Source organism: Microcaecilia unicolor, chromosome 3 (genome assembly GCF_901765095.1).
Source record: "Microcaecilia unicolor chromosome 3, aMicUni1.1, whole genome shotgun sequence".
Classification (NCBI taxonomy): domain Eukaryota; kingdom Metazoa; phylum Chordata; class Amphibia; order Gymnophiona; family Siphonopidae; genus Microcaecilia; species Microcaecilia unicolor.
Window position 1 is genome coordinate 374,904,823 of NC_044033.1, and position 14,051 is coordinate 374,918,873.

A 14,051-nucleotide genomic window follows, 5' to 3' on the forward strand; every position below is an offset into this window, starting at 1 on the left:
AAACAGCATAATTCTGATTGTTCCAGAATGCAGGATGCTTATTCTCTGGATATCTGAATTTAATAAGCATTTTAATACAAGAAAAAGAAAAGGTTACCATCCACAGCTATAGTCTTACTTTCTTGTTTGCCTCAGTGAAGTTGGAAGAGAAACCAGGACTGCATCAGCCTGTCTACACTACCCCAAAAAGGACTCACAGACACACACTGCTAAAATCAAATCTAATGCATTGTTGGATACATCTAGTAGCACTATGGAGAACAATTTAAAAAATAAGCTCTGCATCTAAAGCAATACTTTATATTTGGAAATAGGCATTTATAAAATTGCGCATCTGACATGTCCTGCACCTGTAATTAGACACTTAGTATTGGAGTAAGGCTTGCCTTTCTTGTAGTCTTTGTGGCAACTTCTCTTGTCAAGCTTGCATCAGACAGCTGTGGCCTTCCAATAGTTGAGCTTAGATGTGAGCTTGTGGTAAAAGGAGCAATAGTCTTTGGGTTTCAGATCCAGGAAGTCACAGAGCTCTTGGAAACTTTTTAGTTTCCCCTTACGGGTTGTGGCCTGGACAAATTTGTCAAAGAGAAAGTGTTCCTGATTTACCTTCTCATTCACTTTTTCCTCCATGCTCCAAATGAAGTGGAAGGCCACAGAGTCTTGGAGAGCTGACAGACAGCTGAGATCTTACGATGTGCTGTGAATAACCAAGACTAGCCCTGTCATTGATTCCAGTCCACACCAATCGGTTATGTCCAGCAGACGGAGTAAAAAGGATATCCAAAATTATCCAAATCCTAAACTCTCTTCCAACATGTGTAGTCCTTAAGCTTCAACAGCTTCCAATATTCTAAATATCCAAATGAAGATGGTCTTCTATTTCTTTCAACACCAGGAGTAAGGCCAAAGAAATGGAAGACTTTCTAAAGTTCTGCATGTACAGCCTGTATTCATGTGCAATACCCCATAATATGGGTATTACTAAGATACAGTGTTAGAGTTTTCCAGAGGCCCTTGGCTGGAGAGTTGGGATGTCCCTGGGTGGGAGAAAGCCCAGCCCAAGGGAGTGGTGTTGAAATAAGTTGCAGAGATAAAGTGTTTCCCTGTAGAGAGTGACAGCAGGGATGGAGTTCGAGTTTAATAAAAGGGATTTCAAGGAGGTACACAAGGTCTTTGGTTGCCTGTACCCCCACCAGGACCCTTGGGAGTATTGGGGGATCCTGGAGTGCAAGAAATACAGGCTGACTGTAAGAGATGTTGCTTTCCCGTAAGTGGCAATGAAGAAGGAGATTGAGCTTCAGGGGGACAAGGGGAGTCCAGCCTGGAATTGGGACTAAGTCAGGGGAAGCCTGTCCCACGTAGCCCTGAGAGGTGCACTGCTAGAAGGAGGACAGCCTAAAGGTTCTGTGCCTGCAAGAATTGGACTAGAAATCAGGAATAGTGAAAACAGCCTTGGATTTTTTCCTGTCACAACAGGATGGGTAAAGGACAGGAGTCTATGTAAATATGTACAGCTGTGAACTACCTTGAGAGGAAAGAAGAGGGGTCAAGATTACCACAAATGATCTTAAACAGAACTGTATGTATAAAGAGTCTGAAGTGTTTGCATCCTAAAAGAACTCCCAGAGTGGTAAGAGAGTGAGAATGTTTGCTTCTGGACTAGGAGAAGTATAATTACAAAGGTCTTTTAAAACTCCCAGCACCTTTGATCGCTATTCTGGACCATTGACCCACTCCCAAGCTCACTGTTGGATGGTAGAGATTGTAAGAATGATGAGCTGAGTGGGACCAGAGTAGAGTATGAGAGAGAGAAATAAGTTTTCCTTATGACCCAGGTCCAGGTTGTTGCGGATCTGAGCTAATAAAGGGGCGAAACCCGGGTTACACAAAACTGGTGCCCAAAATGGGGTGTTTGGAGTAAAAGGAGAAGAGAACTGCTGTTTGTGGATTACAAAATTGTTGGTCCTCTGACTGGAAAAAAAATTGACCAAGGGGCATAAAGACGAGCCCTGATAGAATGTGGATACAGATCCAGGATTTACAAATACTGTTTAAACCCTGAGAAAGACTGTTGGAGCAGACCCAGGAAAAGTTTTAATTCTCCCGCACAAATGGACATGAGAGATAACATCAGAGCTGTGAGTACCTGGGAAAGGGCGGGAAGAAAGTGTCAAGTCATCATAGTGGCTTTTCCCACACTGGTGAAGTGAGGGAAGAGTAAAGCACTGCAAATGATAGCATGTTGTGTGGAATACTGGGAGCAAATTTCTATTGGACATTCAGGATCACTGTTGTCATGCACCATGTTGGAGGGTGGAGGTCATGCATGGGGTTCCAGGCATTGGCAGCCCATGGAAAGCATAGAGGAGTTGGAGATTGTTATGCTGAGTGGGTTACAGACAATGAAGGAGATGGCCCACCATCTCTGTGTGTCAGTGGAGATGGCAGTGAAAGATGAAGTGGCAGTGAGGCGAGTGGTCAGAAAGCGTCAACTGACGGTAGACAAGTCACTGCGTAGCTGAGGAGGCACCACAGGTGGCCCAGAAAGAGGTGTGGGAACAGGAATGATGGGACTGTAGGCAGAGGCTGCGGAGCTGGAGACTGGAATATTGGCACTGGAACAGCAGAGCTGAGGTCTAGAACAAGCAAGCAAGGCAGGGTGAACTTGGCAGGAGCAGGAGATAAGCAGGCAAGGCTTCACAGGAGATGGAGCAAGGCATGGCTCTAGAGACCTGTTGTGAAGTCAAGGCAGATGGGAGGTCCGAGAGCTGAAATACCCTCCCCACCCCAGGGAATGTCACAGGAGAGCTCCGTCCTCTGCTTCAGCTGCCTGCCCCTTTAAAAGGAGAGCTTTGGCATGTGCGCGCCTAGGGTCGCTTATGTTGCGGCATAAGAAACAGAGGCGAGAGTGCATCGAGGACACTGGGGAATGCTGCCCGAATGACTCAAGACAGGGCAGAGACAGAAGCCCCCAAAATGCCCCGAGGTGAGTCAAGGGGTCAGGGCACAGCTGTGGCCATCACAGTACCCCCTCCCCAAAGACCCCCTCCTTCCACGACCCAATTTGGGTTTGTGAGGAAACATACGATGGAATCTCTGGAGGAGGATTGGAGCGTGCACTTGACTTGCTGGTTCCCAAGAATTTTCTTCTGGATTGTAACTGTTCTAGATAATGAGGTTGTGAAGCTTCCTCTGTATTTTCCAGGGAGTCAAGGATGCTCTGGACTTCAAATTCTGTATCAGAAGCAACGTCAATAGGGCAGGTGCCGGAGGACCTTGACTCTTTCTTCTTAGTACAAGAAGGTTGCAAGAGAGACATGGGAAATGTGTCATGAATTCACAGAATAGCAGGTAATTTCAGTTGATATACTACTAGTCCCACCTGCCGAACAACGAGATATAGCCCAATAAACCTGGGAGCAAACTTGATAGATGGAGTTTTAAGGTGCAGATTCTGGGTAGAGAGCCAAACCATGTCTTCTGAGTGGAATTGAGGAGCAGGGTGCCTCTTTTTTTCCTGAACTAGGAACTCCTGTTTGGTTTCCAGAGATGAGGGAGCAATGTAACAGTAACCTCAGTGGCCAGCATAGAAGGGGATAGAGGCACGAGCAGGGTTATCCCCAAATATTATCTTGAATGGCGAGGATCCAGAAGACTTGCTTACATGATTATTTTAACAAAATTCCGCCCAAGGCAGGAACTGGGACCAATCGTTATGTTGAGATGAAACGTACCTGAGTAGGAATGATGTCAAAATCTGGTTGACCCTCTAGGTTTGGCCGTCTGCAGATGATATCCAGATGAGAATTTGAGCTTGATCTGTAATGACCCACAGAGACTCTGACAAAACATGGAGGTGGCTTGAACTCCTTGATCTTAGATAATAGATTCTGGTAGACCATGTAGGTAAAAGATTTCCTTGAAGAAATGCTTGGCTAGAGTAGAAGCAGAAGGTTGCCCAGTCAAGGGAATAAAATAGGCTATTTTAGAGAACCGTATGGTGGAGAAGCCGTCTAAGTCTGGAAGATCAGTGATGAAATCCATAGCCTCCATGGTCTCTTGAGTATTGGGAGTGGTTGGAGAAGGCCCAGTGGTGTGCTGGAGCCGGCTCACAAGAGCTGTTTGTTTGATTTTTAAAAGTTTTGGGAGCCAGTTGTTAAAATAGGTACTTTAACAACTGGCTCCCAAAATTTGGGCTCGGATACCCTCCTGATGTCAGCATCCTCCTCCCCTGTGTGGTTTAGGCTGTAGGGATTTTCTGTCCACACTCCCCCCCCCCCCAGCACTTCTTTGTGCTCAGTTTATGTCCTCCCTAGAGCTCACTTTAGCTCTGTGTAGGCTCTGCAGAGAATATAGCAGCATATTAGGTTTTGTAGTGAGGTATATTTTTTGACTTGCTCCAGTTTGGCTGAGTTTATATACATTACTTACATGGTTCCTACTACAGAGATATACTGTATAGTATATAACGGGACTACTTAAATTTTGAACCAGATAGGCTATGCCCTTTAGTTGCCTAGCAACACATTCAATACCATTCATGTGTGATTATTATATATGGAGCATTGTTAGGTTGGGCAAGGCTAAGCAAGAAGGATAAAGTACTAAAGTATAGGTGATGTGGATAAAGAACAGAAATAAAAATGGATATAGAGTTTATTAACCTGAAGGATTTGCACTCAGTCTCCTGTTACTGTTGGTGAGATTTAGGGCCTTGTATGGTATAATGGGGTGGGCCATAGCCCCACCAATATTTTGTCCCATATAATATCAAAGGGATGAGGCTGATGATTGACATGTTTGGCCCCTGCAATCAAACCGAAAAGGTATTCGACTGCTCGCATGGCATGGCTGAAGGAAAACCATTGATAGTCTTAATGTTAAGCAAAATAACATTTGGGATGTTAGCAGTTGTATTTCACATTTGGGTTAACATTGCGATTACCATAACAATAATGAACCTCATTTCTGAGCTAAGGTATTTGGAGTATGATCTGAGTAGTGCTGTAAGAAGCTTCTGCTCTCATACTGAGCTCAAGTTTAACAGTGCCAGTTAAGAATATTATAAAATTCTTAAATATTTTCATGTTTACCTTTTACCCTATAATGTACATGCACAATCTACAATACAGATATTATACTTGTTTGTTGTTGGCTAATTTTGGGATGTGCAAGGATAAAATTCAAAAGACAAAGTGGGTTTGTAAGTCTATGTGCTTTGAAATGAGTCTCATTATATCTACTACCTCCCTGAGAAATACTTTCTCTGTCTTAAATACAAAACCTGAACTTTTCTGACACAACAAACCACATTCAGCTCGCCTCTTCTACTTGCAAAATGTCCTTGGACCATGTTTCAAAGATTTGCTCAATTTTTCCTGTGCTCTGTACTGCTCCATTTAGCATGTGTCTTATGCCTGTTACCACTGGCGTTGTCCTGTCAGCCTTTCAACATTCTGTCCCTTCTGACATTGACACTGCTTTTTATTCCCCGCAGCAGGAGCAGAAGATGGAGCAGTGCTTTAATTATCTCCTCCCTGTCTGACACTGGGCCAGACAACCCCATGCTGTTATTAATTTCTGTAATTACCAACCATAAATAACGCACAGTAATTAATGAAGCCATTAAGTCTGGAGTGTGCCATGAAGAAGCACCGTCACATCTGTGGGAGAAAACTAACAGAGGGGAGGGGAGAAAAGAGGATGTTAACTGGAAAGGACTGCAATAATATTTGCACAATAATACAGGGCAGAGTGCGGGGAGTTATTGTATTATTACACATAATTAGGCAATTATGGAGTGAAATTGTGAAACTAGCGGATCAGGTTCCAGTCCTGCCTCTGTCACTCACTCTGTGACCTTGAAGAAGTAGCTCAAGATTCTTGGGTCTGATATTCAAAAGGGTTTAATCGAGTAGGAGAGGCTCCTTGATCAAACCCCACTGAGCGACCCGGCACTTGATATTCGATGGCACATAACTGGTTAGTACCAGTGAATATTACCACTAACTGGTCATCTGCTAACCAGTTAGATTAGGGGTGGCCATGGGCAGAGTGCCTACTTAGCTGGTTAGCAGCAATTCTCAGTACACTAATTGGCTAAGTAACTGCATAAAGTTAGGACAGAGTTTATGTGCTAAAGTTAATGGGCACTGGCCTGAATATCGGCTGGTGCCGGACTAACTTCCGGATGACCGCGGATACCTGGATATTCAATACTGGGAGTCATGCATGCCCCGGCATTGACTATCCAGGGCCAGGTCAGTCTGCAGCTATGAGTGGCTGCATACCGCTGCAGGGTGAATATTGGATGGCTTGTGCTTTAGTTCACATTTCAAGCACACTGTGGCAGGAAGATATGATCATATTTCTCCCTCACTCAAGCTTCTTCACTTGTCACCTGCATCCATGAGGATACAAGTCAAACTTCTCCTGGCCTTCCTTTTTGTTCCGTATAGGTCAAGTTGTCCCTTGAGTTCCCCATATATAAATTAGTTGTCCATTCCTTTGTTGTTTCAAATTCATCTTGATATTATTAGATACATTGCCTTCAGGGGTGTTGCTCCTTCCTATTGGAATGCCCTTTCACCCATCTCAACATCTTAGGCTAGCTGTACCAAATGTAAACAGGATCTTAAAATATTTCTGTTTGGTCAAATTTCTGGAGAGAGCTGAGAGGCTTCCTGGGCTCCGAGTGGGAGGTGAACTTTGGCTTATTTACATTTTTACGGAAATATGTTATAAATTGCTTTCCTGACCTTGAGCTTGAAAAGTGGTATATGAAACCTAATAAACTAAACTAAACTAAACTAAGAAACCTGCTTTCCGTTCAATCTAACCAACCAACTTTGGGCCCATGGAACCAAATTGTGCTCAATTTTATTTTGTAAAAATGTTGAGGGCGATTCTATAATGGTATGCCTGATTTTAGGTGCAAAAAATGTGCATACATAATATTGACCCAATATGGATAAATGTTACATCAGGGAGTGCTAGGGAGGTCAAATTTCTGACAAAGGGGGAGTCATTTTAGATCTCATCCTTAGTGGAATGCAGTATTGGATCTACTGGGAAACAGTGATCATAACATGATCACTTTTGAGCTAACATCTGGAGTGAGGCCACAAAGGAAATCTACTGTAGCAGCACTTAATTTTTGAAAGGGCGACTATGATAAAATGAGGAAAATGGTTAAAAAGAAGCTAAAAGGATCGGCTACAAAGATTAGAACTTTAAGTAAGGCATGGACATTGTTTAAAAATACCATCTTGGAAGCCTAGACCAGATACATTCCATGTATTTACAAAAGTGGAAAAAGGAGCAAATGACAGTCAGCATGGGTAAAAGGTGAAGTGAAAGAGGCTATCAGAGCCAATAGAAAAAATTCCTCAAAGAATGGAAAAATGACCTGAAGAAAATAAAAAGCAAGACAAACTGATAAGTTAGATGCAAAGCATTGATAAAGAAGGCTACAAGATACTAAGAAGAGAAACTTGCCGCAGAGGCTAAAACTCACAGTAACAACTTTTTCAGGTATATCAGAAGCCTGTGATGGTATCCATGGGACCATTAGATCATGAAGGAGCAAAAGGGGTGCTCAGAGAGGACAAGGCCATAGTGGGGAGACTGAATTAATTTATTTCTTCGGTCTTTACGGAAGAAGATGTAAGAGATCTACCTGTATCAGAAATGGTTTTCAAGGGTAATGATATGGAGAAGCTGAAAGATATCTCGGTGATCCTTGAACATGTACTGAGCCAAATCGACAAATTAAAGAGTAGTAAATCACCTGGACTGGATGGCCTGCACCTGAGAGTACTGAAAGAACTCAAACATGAACTTGCTGATCTGCTGTTAGTGATCTGTAAACTGTTGTTAAAATCATCCATAGTACCTAGAGATTGTATTATAAAGAATAAAATTACAGAACACATAGATAAACATGGCTTAAGGGACAGAGTCAGCATGGATTCAGCCAAAGGAAGTCTTGCCTTACCAATTGGCTTCACTTCATTGAAAGCATGAATAAACTGATAAAGGTGAGCCGGTTGACGTAGTGTATCAAGATTTTCAACGTACCTCATGAGAGACTCCTGAGAAAATTAAAGAGTCATGGGATAGCAGGTAATGTTCTGTAGTGGATTAGGAATTAGTTATTGGACAGAAAACAGAGGGTAGGATTAAATGGCCATTTTTCTCAGTGGAGAAGGGTGAATAGGGTGAATAGCAGAGTGGCATAGAGGGGCATAATCGAACGCAAACGCCCATCTCCATGGACGTCTATGTCCGAGAACGGGTACGTGAAGGGGCGGGACAGACCGTATTTTTGAAAAAAATGGGCGCCCATCTTTTTTTTTCGATAATATGGTTTGTGCTGGGCAAATGCATCGGATATGTGCGGATTTGAGCTGGGCGGTTTCGTTTTTCTGCGATAATGGAAACTGAAGGCGCCCAGCTCAAAAATGAACAAATCCAAGGCATTGGGTCGTGGGAGGGGCCAGGATTCGTAGTGCACTGGTCCCCCTCACATGCCAGGACACCAACCGGGCACCCTAGGGGCACTTGTAACAAGTAAAAAAAAAAAAAAAAGTTAAGTACCTCCCAAGTCCATAGCTCCCTTCCCTTGGGTGCTGAGCCCCCCAAATCCCCCCCCCAAAACCCAATGCCCACAACTCTACTGCATTACCATAGCACTTATGGCTGAAGGGGGGAACCTAGATGTGGGTACAGTGGGTTTTGGGGGTTTTTGGAGGGCTCAACGTTAATCACCACAAGTGTAACAGGTGGGGGGGGGGGGGTGGGCCTGGGTCCACCTGCCTGAAGTCCACTGCACCCACTAACAACTGCTCCAGGGACCTGCATACTGCTGTGATGGAGCTGGGTATGGCATTTGAGGCTGGCATACAGGCTGGAAAAAAAAAGTTGTTAAAGTAGTTTTTTTTTTGGTGGGAGGGAGTTAGTGACCACTGGGAGAGTCAGGGGTGGTCATCCCTGATTCCCTCCGGTGGTCATCTCGTCATTTAGGGCACTTTTTGGGACTTGTTCGTGGAAAAAAAGGGTTAAAAAAAGTGACCTAAATTCTTGCTAAAAACGGCCATTTTTTTTATTATTGGCCGAAGGCGCCCATCTCTCCTTGGCCGATAAACACGCCCCAGTCCCACCTTCACCACGCCTCCGACACGCCCCTGTGAACTTTATTCATTCCCGTGACGGAGTGCAGTTGCAGGCGCCTAAAAATGGCTTTCGATTATACCGATTTGGGCGCCTTTGCGAGATGGGCGCCCATCTCCCGATTTGGGTCGAAATATGGGCGCCCATCACTTTCGAAAATAAGGCTGATAGGGATCTGTACTGGGACCAGTACTATTTAACATATTTATAAATGATCTGGAAATCAGAATGACAAGTGAGGTGATTAACCCCCCTGTTTACTAAGCTGTGCTAGAGGCTGTCGTGTGCTAATGCTGACACAGTAGGGAAGGCTACCAAAAGGTCTCTTGACTCCTGCCTGAAGTGCTGAAAGCTCACAGATAAGACTTGTTTTGGCATTTTCTGGTTATTCCTACCTTAGAGCTATGGTTTTGGGCATTTCTGGTGCATTTCTTAACCTTGTCTCCCCCTAATCCTAACCAGTTGTGTTGATAAGTGGCTTAATGCAGTTTTAGAGATAGGTTTTACAGCAAACACATTCCCCAGCAGTGCCGTAGCGAGGGTGCCTGACACCCGGGGCGGGTCGCCGCTGCGCACTCCCCCCGGGTGCAGGGCACGGCGCCCCCCCCCCTCCGGAGCACTCCCCCGAAACGCACCCTACCTTTCAGCGGGGGGCAGGCGTCACTGGGAGCTGCGTCGGCTCTGCTGCTTCCCTGCTTTCTCTGCCCTGGAACAGGAAGTAACCTGTTCCGGGGCAGAAAGAGCAGGGAACCAGCGAGCCGACCCCCCCCCAGCGCATGCACCCGTGGCGGACCGCCCCACTGTCCCCCCTTCCTACGCCACTGTTCCACAGGTTTTCAGATTAAGCCCACCCACCCCAAGATTGGCACTTCCTAAATAGCTTTCCTAAATACACCACTTATCATAAATTAACTCCATCCAAATTACAGCTGTTTATGAAAAGTAAACCATTCGTTATCCCAGTATATCCCCTGCCTTTTGCTGGGCATCAGAGGCCTTCCTGCTCTACATAAAAAGGACCTCTGTTAACATATCCATTAGTTGTTATTCTCATAATATATCACAAAGGATATCAATTTACCTTCTCTTCCTTAAACTCGTTCATCAAGCTTCTGTCACTGTTAGCAGTACTGCATTGGCAGGATAATCAAGAAGTCATTGTTAATCAACTATACCCATAGATCAGGACCAGATTTATTCGGGGTCTTTACTTTGCAAGATTAATCCATTGAATTAGGTCCACAACCAACCAGTACATCAGGGAAAGGAGCAGGGGCATAGCCAGACACCCAATTTTGGGTGGGCCTGGGCCAAAGATGGGTGGGCAGAAGAACCTCGCCCCGTCCCACATGTGATTTGGTCTCTCCTTCTCTTGCCTGCACGCCACATGGTCTCTCAAACATCCCCCCTCTCCGGTATACCTTTTTAAATAGCAGATTTTCACCAGCAGCGAGCAGCAACTAACACACACTGCTCATGTTGGCCCCACACCCTTCCCTCTGATGCAACTTCCTGTTTCCGCCTAGGCAGAAATACATCAGAGGGAAGGCTGTGGGGCCGGTGTGAGCAGTATGTATGTCACTGCTCACTGTAGGCGAAGATCTGCTACTTACAAGGTATGCAAGAAGGACCCTTGTTGGGAGTTTTCGGCTGGTGGGGCTTGGGGATCCCTGCCAGCCACATCATAGGTATGCTGCTACTGGGTGGGCCTGAACCCAAAGTGGGTGGGCATGGGCCCACCCAAGCCCACCCTTGGCTACGCCACTGGAAAGGAGGAGGGGAGGAAAAAATATACCCTGAAGGAAAAAGCTAAATCACTGAATTTCAAATAGCCAGTGACATACATTGAATTCCACCCACTGAGTAAATCTTAACAGATTCTCAGTTCTTACCCTAAATATACATTAACTAGCCCCTATATCTATATCTATATTAACTGCCCCCTATATTCCACAGAACAGGAGCAGGAGAAAAAGAAGGATTGGTAGTTCTTTGACAGACTACACATTTAATTATCATAAGTACAACAGCCCCTACATTTGGAACTATGGTAAAGAAACAAAGAGCCCCTAAAGCTACTGCTTTAATTACAGCTTCTACCACTGTCAAGACCAAACCCTTGGACCAAGACAAGATTCTGGTTTCATGTGATAAATGTACATACATTGTTATTGTGATACAGACTGCATTGGCTTGACCGTACTGATGCTGCTCATGCCTCTCCTGCCTGGCATCATCTGGAACATGTGGTGACTAAGGCATTCCTTTGGAACTCTTTTGGATGTCGGCCATCAGGGCTACCTTATGTCAACATTTTGTTTTGGCCAACATGTGCCAGGCTTGCGCTTTGCTGATAAATTGCAATCTAGTGTAAATGCTCTTCTGCATCCATTTGGCGGCACTCACTTATTAAGATCAAGAACACTTCAATATATGGGAATGACTAGATTCATTGTGGCTCATGGTTTGTTTACCAGCTGTTATCTAATGGTAAACTCTGTAATTCTGTATCACTTCAGTCTTTGTATTCTTTGCCTAGTTCTAAGTGTTTCCAATAGTTTCAACTTAGGCACAGTCAGAGTGGTTTGTAGCAAGATCTTGCACAGATGACACAGACTGCTGGCCTTGCCAAATTGTCTCATTTTAGCAGGCTCTTTGGTCACACTGACTCTTTCTGTTTTAAAACTCTTAGGGATCTTGTACTATCTGGACTGAGGAGGTGAATGTGGACCCTGCTGATGTAGATTGGCCTCATTTCTGGGGCAGTGTCACCTGCCCTACACAGTCGGCTAAATTTATCTTATGCATTGAAAAGCAAAGAGACTGCATAACTTGGACTCCCAGTAAATTGTATAGGTCAGGTCAGGCTTGCTTTCTACGCCACAATGCTGGCACTGTGCGTAGGCTCTCGGCTCCTTTAGTCATATGATCTTTTACTGTCCATGACTCTATCCTTTTTGGTTGGACATTTGGAAGATTGTAAGTGCTTTACTTCCATTGCCATCCTCCCCTACTTCAGTGATTTATTATTTTTTGTTCTTCCTTAAAAACCTTGCAATTATCTCTCCCTCAGGGCCAGTTGCTGGATATTTTAATTTCTCTTGCTATATAACAAATTCTTAGTACACTGGAAGACCTCTAAAAGTAACAATGCCATATTTTGGAGGCACACAGTTCTACAAGTGTCATAAGTTTGAAGAAATTGTTGCCCAAAATCACCTGCAAATTCAGCCTTTTCATAACATATGGTAAACATTTGAACAATTTTTAAAGGAGTCTTAATTCTCTTGTTTTCTTATAATTACTGATTCTCCTTCTGCTTACATTTTCCTTGCCTATGTATCACCGCTAAGCTCATTATATTGTTTTTTTGTTTGTTTGTTTGTTTGTTTGTTGGTATACCACATTATCTTGCTTAATCAATGTCTTTTTTGATGGTCCAAATTTTGTTTCTTTGCTGTGGTGGTGGGTTTGATGTTTTATTTTCTGTTTTGTGCTTTTCTGAAAATTCAATAAATAAACTGAACTAAAAAAAAAAAAAAGAGAAAAGAAAAAGAAAATCTTCAAGAGAAAATAAAAAGAAATTTTTTTGAAAGAGAAACAAGTGAAAAAAACCTCAGAGGGCCAGGCCTAAATCAGGACTGCTGACAGAAATCATTTAAAAACAAACAAAACTTTAAAACTGACAAAAATACTCTTACTAGAGAAGTGGAAGGAAATTAAAAACAAATAATCTAAGGCGAACTAGTCAAAACTGCTGAAAACACTTAAAAGTTAAATTTGGTCAGGAACAGCTGCTGAAGTTGAAAAAATGCATCCATTTAACTGAGTTGGAAACGATAAATAGAAGCATGTTGTGGAACTTCAGGAGTGTGGATTCTGCACATGTCTTTAGCTGTTTCCAGAAATTTCTGGAAAGCTCTAGAAGTGTCCCACCAGGAGGAGCAATGACACATCCCATATGTGTGAAGGGTGATTTGCATGTTATCAGGGAATTATGGGGGTCATAACCGCCACCTGAAACTGAACATGTCCAAGACTGAGCTTATCGTCTTTCCACCAAAACCCACTTCTCCTCTTCCTCCACTTTCTATCTCAGTTGAAAACACCCTCATCCTCCCCGTCTCTTCTGCCCGCAACCTCGGAGTCATCTTTGACTCCTCTCTCTCCTTCTCTGTGCATATCCAGCAGATAGCCAAGACCTGTCTCTTCTTTCTCTTTAACATCAGCAAAATTCGCCCTTTCCTCTTTGAACACACCACCCGAACTCTCGTCCACGCTCTCATTACCTCTCGCCTGAACTACTGCAACTTACTCCTCACCAGCCTCCCACTTAGCCATCTATCCCCCCTTCAATCTGTTCAGAACTCCGCTGCACGTCTCATATTCCTCCAGAACCGATATACTCATATCACCCCTCTCCTCAGGTCACTTCACTGGCTTCCGATCAGATACTGCATTCAATTCAAGCTTCTCCTTCTTACCTACAAATGCACTCAGTCTGCTGCCCCTCACTATCTTTCTACCCTCATCTCCCCTTACGTTCCCGCCCGTAACCTTCGTTCACAGGATAAATTCCTCCTCTCAGTACCCTTCTCCACCACCGCCAACTCCAGGCTCCGCTCATTCTGCCTCGCCTCACCCTATGCTTGGAACAACCTTCCTGAGCCCTTACGCCAAGCCCCCTCCCTGCCCGTCTTCAAGTCTTTGCTTAAAGCCCACCTCTTCAATGCTGCGTTCGGCACCTAACCCTTACCGTTCAGTGAATCCAGACTGCCCCAATTTGACTGCCCCTATCGGACCGACCATTCACTTGTCTATTAGATTGTAAGCTCTTTGAGCAGGGACTGTCTCTCTTTGTTAAATTGTATAGCACTGCGTAA

The 14,051-nt window shown here is 44.2% G+C and overlaps 1 protein-coding gene across 1 annotated transcript in view; it reads right to left on the reverse strand.

Moving 5' to 3' along the window:
- LOC115464768 (exostosin-1-like) overlaps positions 1–14,051 on the reverse strand; it is a 620,469-nt gene that overhangs the window by 71,827 nt on the left and 534,591 nt on the right. The window lies entirely within an intron of this gene.